The 8,864-nt window shown below is 40.9% G+C and overlaps 1 non-coding gene across 1 annotated transcript; it reads left to right on the forward strand.

Moving 5' to 3' along the window:
- Positions 1–283: 283 nt before the first annotated feature.
- Positions 284–474, forward strand: LOC139004667 (U2 spliceosomal RNA). Its single transcript, XR_011470517.1, has one exon. It is a non-coding gene; the product is annotated as a U2 spliceosomal RNA (small nuclear RNA).
- Positions 475–8,864: the final 8,390 nt, after the last annotated feature.

Below are 8,864 nucleotides of genomic sequence, written 5' to 3' on the forward strand. Positions count from 1 at the left end.
GTTCGCCAGACCAATTTTCTCAGGAAAGTAAATAGTAAGGGCTCTATCTGCTCCAGGGGAAAGATAAGGGCCCTTTTCTTTCTCGATTGCCCCGGAAGCGGTCTATTGTTATCCTTTCCCTGAAAGAACGTTCTCTGGTTCAAAGGCATAAATTAAGTACCTGCAATCTACCTTGTGTTGGGCCAGTGAAATAAGAAAAATCAAATCTTACCGATTTCACACGCGATCTTACTGTCATCTAAGGAGCTTTTGGTGGGTCATTCCTCCCTCAGTGTTCGCTCTTATCGCTTACCAGCCTTTTGGCTAAGATCAAGTGTAGTATCTGTTCTTGTCAGTTTAATATCTGATCCGTCCTCTATCCGAGGACAATATATTAAACGGATTTTTGGAGAAGGGAGATGGAATAGGAGCTTGCTCCGTCCACTCCACGCATTGACCCGGTATTGCAGTACCTCCGGGAACGGTGCACACACACACAAAAAAATTTAGCTCTTTAGCTCATGGCTTATTGTCTCCTTTCCACCTCTCTGTTCATCATCCAACGTCTATGTGGATGACCACCCAATACTCTGTCAATTCTTTATCTCCTCACCTCCAACAACCTTTCCTTCCATCCTTTATCAGCCGCTCCAACCCCACAACTGTTCTAAAGGTCACCGTTGTGTTTGTTAATGCCAGTAAGTATTCCATCTTTAAAATCTCTATTTCAAGAATCTCTACTGTCTCTCCCTGGCCGGTTTGGCTCAGTGGATAGAGCGTCGGCCTGCGGACTCAGGGGTCCCAGGTTCGATTCCGGTCGGGGCATGTACATTGGTTGCGGGCACAGCCCCAGTGGGGGGTGTGCAGGAGGCAGCTGATCGATGTTTCTAACTCTCTATCCTTCTCCCTTCCTCTCTGTAGAGAAATCAATAAAATATGTATAAAAAAAAGAATCTCTACTGTTTGATCATAATAACTGATTCTTTGACTTCATCAAAAGACCATTAAATGTATTACTTTTTCACTCTCTCTCACATTTTAAACTTTTTATTATCATTATTAATATTGATTTGAGAAAGAGAGAGAGAGATCGAAGCGAAACATTGACGGGTTGTCTCCTGCTACAACCGGAATCAAACCTGCAACCTCCTGGTGCATGGAAGGACACTCCAACCAACTGAGCCACACCATCCAGGGCTCTCACATTCTCCTATTCATAACTTGTGTTGCACAGTTTAGATGTTAAGATTGCCTACAGCCCTAACCGGTTTGGCTCAGTGGATAGAGAGTCGGCCTGCGGACTGAAAGGTCCCAGGTTCGATTCTTGTCAAGGGCATGTACCTTGGTTGTGGGCACATCCCCAGTAGGAGGTGTGCAGGAGGCAGCTGATCCATGTTTCTCTCTCATCGATGTTTCTAACTCTCTACCTCTCTTCCTTTCTCTCTGTAAAAAATCAATAATATATATATATATATATGTATATATATATATATATATATATATATATATATATTTTTTTTTTTTTTAAAGATTGCCTACAAACACAAGCAACTTTTGTTTTCCTCCTCCATTATACTCACCTGGTAAAACCCCATTCTAGTTGGACCCAACAATTTACCTTCCTTAACAAAGGCTGCGGCTTTCACTTTAAAGTTGTGACCACAAGTCTCAAAAGGACGTTAGACTCTCCCTGGCACTCTTACTGAATTCCCCTAGTAAGTTCACTTTCCCACTTCCAGAGGTAGTGTATTTCATGCCTTCTCTGTTCAAACTCCTACACGTCTATCACTTCACCATATATAACCAATGCCTTTTCATATTTGAGAAAATAAAAATCATCAAGGAGGAATATTGTCATTCAACTGGAAAACCATGAGCCAACTTGATTTGTACTGTGGGAGCACAAAAAAATAACTTTTCTCCCACCTTCTAAATTCTTCTAGCTGGGCTAATAATCCAATTGACATGAGACAGAATAACAGAAGAAAAGATCCAAAATTTATTACTGGTGTATATTTTGGGGTGCCATAAGATATAAGACCCAAAGATGCATTAGGCAGTTGAGGTTGATGTGCTATTTTGGACAAAAGAGAAGGGGGCAGGGGTCTGGGATTTCAAAGAAAAAGTAGGCAATTCATATAAAAAGATCAAACATGTAAAATTCTTGTTGGGCCACCCGGAAACAACGGGACACAAAGGAAATGCAACTAACAGGCATTACTAGATTTCTCCTTGGCCACATTTGAATTACTATTATTGTTATTATTTTTATTAATCCTTATCTGAGGATATTTTCCCATGATTTTTAGAGATAGTGGAAAGGAGGGGGAGAGAGAGATGAGAGAGCAAGACATATTAATTGCTTGCTTCCTGCAAGCACCTAAACTGGGGCCAGGATGGAGCCTGCAATCGAGGTAGTGCCTTTGACCAGGGAATCAATCTGTCCCTGGGCCTACACTCCATCCACTGAGCCAAACCAGCTAGGGTTTAGTTTATATTATGATGCTAAGGTCCTTTAACAGGTTTTTCTATTTTAATTCCTTTAGGCAGAAAGAGGGAAGAGCAAAGACTCATCCTGAGTCTTTCATTTCTTAATAACCAGCTTAAAATTAATATTCTGAAAGACACATTTTGAGGTGGCAATACTTTGGTTCCCCTCAATACCCATCTTCTTTTCCATCTTCCTGATATCATGAAAGATGTGTCTTTGCTCCTTTGAAAGGGCACCTCCCCTCCAGTTCTAGGGTCCATTGATTTTTAGAGAGAGTGAAAGGGAGGGGGAAAGACAGACATGCCTTTTCTAGGACTTTTCCTTGGATCATCAATGACTTCTACTGGATCATTATAATCTTAAAAATAAACAGAACTTTCCCTTTATCCTATTATTTCATTTATTCACTCCTCTTTACAACAAAACTAAAACAAGTCATTTACACTAGAAGTCTCCATTTCCACCCCAAATCTGCTTAACCTGTTCTTAAACTAGCCAAGGATACCAATGATTTACATATTGCCAATCCAACAAACACTTCTCTATGCTCATCTCTTTTTACCTGTTAGCAACATTCAATAAAGATGGCACTTTCTTTCATGAAACACTTTTCTTGCTGGCCTCTGTGAAACCACATTCTCATAACTTCTCTCCTGCATCAGAAATCTGTCTTCTTCTCTGACTCCTTCCTCTTAGACCTCTAAATTTTGGGATTTCTCAGGGCTCATTTATGGACCCTTTTCAAGACTTCAAATACCACCTAAATTTAATAATCTTCAAATGTATGTTTCCATGATAGCGTAGATCTCTCCTTTGAACTCCCAACTCATATCCAATTATTTATTAGACATTTCCACTTGGGAGTTTTAGCTGGCATGTCAATTAATATATCCAAACTAGAGCTCTCTATTTTATTAATCTAATCTCTTCCTTTCCCTAATTTTCCCCAGCATAGTAAATAGCATCATCTCATTGTTAAAATAGCAAGGATTCATCCTCTTCATAAACTCCAAACATTAGTACTACCTCCAAAGTATATCTCGATTCCATTTACTTCTCTCCATCTCTGTCACTGCAATCTAATATTTTTTACCTCCATCTCTTACCTAAATTACTGCAACTACTATTTAACTTGTCTCCTTGCTCTCTTTCTGGGTCCACTCTAATCTATTTTCCATATGGCAGCTTGAGTGACCTTTTAAGAAAAAAATAATTCATAAAAAATTAAAAATAACAATTCAGTTGTCCTTTTCCTTCCATATTTAAAGTGATTTTCATTTATCTTAGAATAAAATCCAAACACCTTAGCAAGATCAACATGACCTGACTCAATCTGACCTCTCTCTGCTTTAGCATCTTTTCTCTTAGGTTCCCTAATCCTATCTACAGGGAGCCCTGTCTGGTTTTAGGATTTATCAAGTTATTTTGCATGCTTTTTGCCCGGGTCGACTTGAACTTGCTACTTATTCAGCCTTCTGCCATTATGGCATCTCTATTTTTCTATCTCACCTTGACTGTCACCTCAAAAAAGCCTTCCCTGCCAATCACCACAACATCCAAAGTAAGCCTCCTCTCTCAGTATGATAGCTCTCTTTGCAATTTGTATTTATCTTGTTTATTTACTCATTCACTTGTTTATTGTCTGACTAGGATTCTGTCTGGGTTCTTTAAGGTGATACAACTAACCCAGAGATGCTTAATAAGTATGTGTTGAATGAATAAATGAATGAATGAAAACATAACAATGAAGAACAACCTTTAGTCCTATCTACAGGACCTTGTCCCAAGGTCCTTCAAATTTCTGACACACTACCTTAGGTAAGTCATGATGTGTGAAGTGTTTAGTACTAAGTGCTCAGTAAATACTAGTTATTGATACAAAAAAATCAGAGACTTCTAAAGGCACTTGAGTGTTAGAGACTATAAGACAAATAGAGCCCTTTGGCCTGGCTCATTGGTTGAATGTGACCTATGAACCAGGAGGTCACGGTTCGATTCCCGGTCAGGGCACATGCCTGGGTTGCTGGCTCAATCCACAGTGTGGAGCGTGCAGGAGGCAGCCAATCAATGATTCTCTCTCATCATTGATATTTTGACCTCTCTCTCCCTCTCCCTTCCTGTCTGAAATCAACAAAAATATATTGAAAAATAAAAAAGACAAATGGAGATGAGTAATAAAAGTTTGGTTAGTGTATTCTTCTTGAAGAAGCAAGGAAGTTTATAATGCACTAAAAAAAAAAAAAAAAAAAAAAAAAAAAGTCTAGCCCTAGCATTTGGCTCAGTGGCCAGAGCGTCGACCTGAGAACTGAAAGGTCCTGGGTTCAGTTCTTGTCAAAGGCACATGCATGGGTTGCAGACTCTCTCTCCCTCTCCCTTCCCCTCTGAAATCAATAAAAAAATATTTTTAAAAATGTAATATAAATTCAATTAATCTGTTCCAGACCTCAACTGATTCCCTGTTGTAACCTTACTTTTTTTTAACCTCTCTTATATAGTACACCAGAGGCCTGGTGCATGAAATTCATGAACGGAGGGGCGGGTGGGGATCCCTCGGCCCGGCCTGCATCCTCTCAGAATCTGGGACCCCTCAGGGAATGTCAGGCCTAAACCAGCAGTCGGACATCCCCCTGGCAATCCAGGAGCTGCATGCAGCAGTGATCATACTTTTCATACAGGTGAAAGGCATCTTGCTATTGTATGGGCGGCTACATTTTTTTGCCCTAGTTATAAAAAGTAGTACATAACATGATCCTTCTGAGGCAGTAGTACCATTTTCCCCTTCTTATGGGTGGAAAAACTGAAGCAGAGAGAAGTTAAGTAATTGGCTTTGTCTTACAGTTATAAGTGTCAGAATCAGGGCTGACCACAAAATGTGCAAGCCAGAGTCCATGCATGTCATTGCTGTTTTTTCAGTGTTATAGTAGCCTTGCCAGGCTTTAATTTTTAAATCTAAGAGACTGTTCCCAATATATAGGGTAGGGTCCCTAGGCCTGGCCGGCGATCAGGGCCATCAGTGGGGTGACCGGTGGGTGGGGTGATTGGGGGGGGGCCCTCCTGGCACTGGCCTTGGCTGGTGGCCTGGCGCCGCCCACTGGTTGGCCCCAAACCCTGATTGCTGCTGCTGCTGCCGGGCACCTCCCTCTTAGGGGACAGACACTCAACGTAGAAGCTGCCCCCGACTGAGGGCAGCTCCTACGTTGAGTGTCTGCCTCCTGGTGGTCAGTGAGCATCTTAGCAACCGGTCATTCTGCCCTTCGGTCATTTGCATATTAGGGTTTGATTATATAGGATGTTTAATATACTGTTTAATCCATAAATAAACACTTCTTTTCTTTTTTAAAAAATATATATTTTATTGATTTTTTTTTTTTTTTATAGAGAGGAAGGGAGAGGGATAGAGAGTTAGAAACATCGATGAGAGAGAAACATCGATCAGGTGCCTCCTGCACACTCCCTACTGGGAATGTGCCTGCAACCAAGGTACATGCCCTTGACCTGAATCGAACCTGGGACCCTTCAGTCTGCAGGCCGATGCTCTATCCACTGAGCAAAACCGGCTAGGGCAACACTTCTTTTCTTAAATTTATCAAACTAGCCCTTACTAGCCTTAAAGGAATTTTTCATATATCACTGCCTCCAAAACACTATCACTGGTTAACTGCTTTTCCTTTATCCAATCAACAGTTTTTCTATCTATTCAATTGCCTGTAATTCTTATTTTGTGAGCATTTCCACACCCTTAGCAACATTAGCATTCTTTATGTTCTTTGTTTTATTTTGCTTTAATATATTTTTATTAATTTCAGGGAGGAAGGGAGAGGGAGCGATAGAAACATCAATGATAAGAGAGAATCATTGATTGGCTGCCTCCTGCACAACCCCCACTGGGGATTGAGTCCACAACTCGGACATGTGCCCTTGACTGGAATCAAACCTGGGATCCTTCAGTCCACAGGCTGGCACTCTATCCACTGAGCAAAACCAGCTAGGGCACTCTTTATGTTTTAAAACTGTGCTAATCATAGATTTTGCCAGCAACAAAAACATTCTTTCCTTTGTTTGTTGCTTGAGAGACACTTTTTTGGTATCAGCATGAAAGAGTTGTCAGGTTAAAAACTGAAGTTTTGGTTGACAAAAGACATTTTTTCTTCAACAACTTGGTTGAAATCAATTGTTCAAGATGGGAGGTTTGACTGCAGAGTAAAAGAATGATCCCTCCCACCAGTATGACTCAGTGGTTGAGCAGCAACCCATGAATCAAGAGGTCACGGTTCAATTCCTGGTCAGGGCACATGCCTGGGTTGTGTGCTTGACCCCAGTATGGGGCCTGCAGGAAGCAGCCAATCAATGATTCTCTCTCATCATTGATGTTTCTCTCTCTCCCTCTCCCCTCCGTTCGGAAATCAATAAAAAATATTTTTAAAAAAAGAACGATCCACCACAACTAAGTAGGAATGTCTATAATATTAGGGAGGTTATGATATTAGAAGAAAAGTATCAAGCTAATACACCCCATCAATAAATCAAATAAGGAAATAATCCTAGCTAATAAAAGGGGAATATGCAAATGGACTGTCATGCCATAACAAGATGGCTGCACCCACAGCAGAGGCTAAGTTCCTGTAACAAGTTTTAACGAGCAATCAACAGGGCCTCTAGTAAATAAATAAAATTAGAAAAAACATATGGGAGCTCAAAAGGCATTTGATAAAGTTCACCACTGATTGAGTTTTAAAATTTTTTAAAGTTTGGAACAGAATAATTCCTCTAAAAAAATTTTTTTTAAATATATTTTTTTATTTATTAAGATATTACATATGTGTCCTTATGCCCACGTTACCCCCCTACCCCCCCTCATGCCCTCACCCCTCCTCCCCCCCCCCCCCCCCCCCGTTGTCTGTGTCCATTGGTTAGACCTATATGCTTGCATGTAAGTCCTTTGGTTGATCTTTCCCCCTTACACCCACCCTCCCCTACCTTCCCTCCAAGGCCCGACAGTCCAATCAATGCCTCTCCATCTCTGGATCAGTCCTTGTTCATCAGTTTATGATGTTCATTATATTCCACAAATGAGTGAGATCATGTGGTATTTATCCTTCTCTGACTGGCTTATTTCACTTAGCATAATGCTTTCTGGTTCCATCCATGGTGTGGCAAATGGTAAGAGTTCCTTTTTCTTCTTCCTCTTCTTAAAGAATATCTTTCAGCATTTCATATAATTCTGGTTTGGTGGTGATGAACTCCTTTAGCTTTTTCTTATCTGTGAAGCTCTTTATCTGACCTTCAATTCTGAATGATAGCTTTGCTGGATAAAGTAATCTTGGTTGTAGGTTCTTGCTATTCATCACTTTGAATATTTCTTGCCACTCTCTTCTGGCCTGCATGGTTTCTGTTGAGAAATCAGCTGACAGTCGTATGGGTACTCCCTTATAGGTAACTGACTTTTTTTCTCTTGCTGCTTTTAAGATTCTCTCTTTGTCTTTTGCTCTTGGCATTTTAATTATGATGTGTCTTGGTGTGGTCCTCTTTGGATTCCTTTTGTTTGGGGTTCTCTGCGCTTCCTGGACTTGGAAGTCTATTTCTTTCACCAGCTAGGGGAAATTTTCTGTCATTATTTCTTCAAAAAGGTTTTCAATATCTTGCCCTCTCTATTCTTCTGGTACCCCTATAATTCTGATGTTGGTATGCTTGAAGTTGTCCCAGAGGCTCCTTACACTATCTTCGTATTTTTGGATTCTTTTTTCATTTTGCTTTTCTGGTTGGGTGTTTTTTGCTTCTTCGTATTTCAAATCTTTGACTTGATTCTTGCGATCCTCTGGTCTGCTGTTGGGAGTCTGTATAATATTCTTTATTTCAGTCAGTGTATGCTTAATTTCTAGTTGGTCCTTTATCACAACATCGAGGGTCTCACTAGATTTCTTGAGGATCTCACTACATTTATCGGCGGTTTCCATAAAATTCTTGAAAAATCTTAGAACCGTGGTTTTGAACTCTATATCCAGTCGTTTGCTGTCCTCCATTTCTGTCATTTGTGACCTGTTTCTTTGTCTTCGCATTTTGTCTGCTTCCCTGTGTTGGTAGAGTGGTTTTGTGTGCTAGGTGTCCTACAGGGCCCAGTGGCTCAGCCTCCCCAGTTACCTGAGGTGGACACTCTTGGTGCACCCCCTTGTGGGCTTTGTGCACAGTCTTGTTGTAGTTATGCCTTGATTGTTTTAGGTGTCACTGGGAGGAATTGACCTCCAGGCCAACTGGCAGTGAGAATCAGCTGTGTCTGCAGTGGGAGAACTTCTGTGCTGGAGACACCCTTCTGGGGCAAGACTTGTTTCAGTGGGGCTCTGGTGCTCACAGAGTCTGCCCCCTGAGTGTGTTCCTTATGAATCTGAGGAGTTGTAAT

The sequence above is a fragment of the Myotis yumanensis genome, unplaced genomic scaffold, assembly GCF_028538775.1.
Source record: "Myotis yumanensis isolate MYYU_CA2020_CCGP unplaced genomic scaffold, mMyoYum1.0.hap1 SCAF_2, whole genome shotgun sequence".
NCBI lineage: Eukaryota > Metazoa > Chordata > Mammalia > Chiroptera > Vespertilionidae > Myotis > Myotis yumanensis.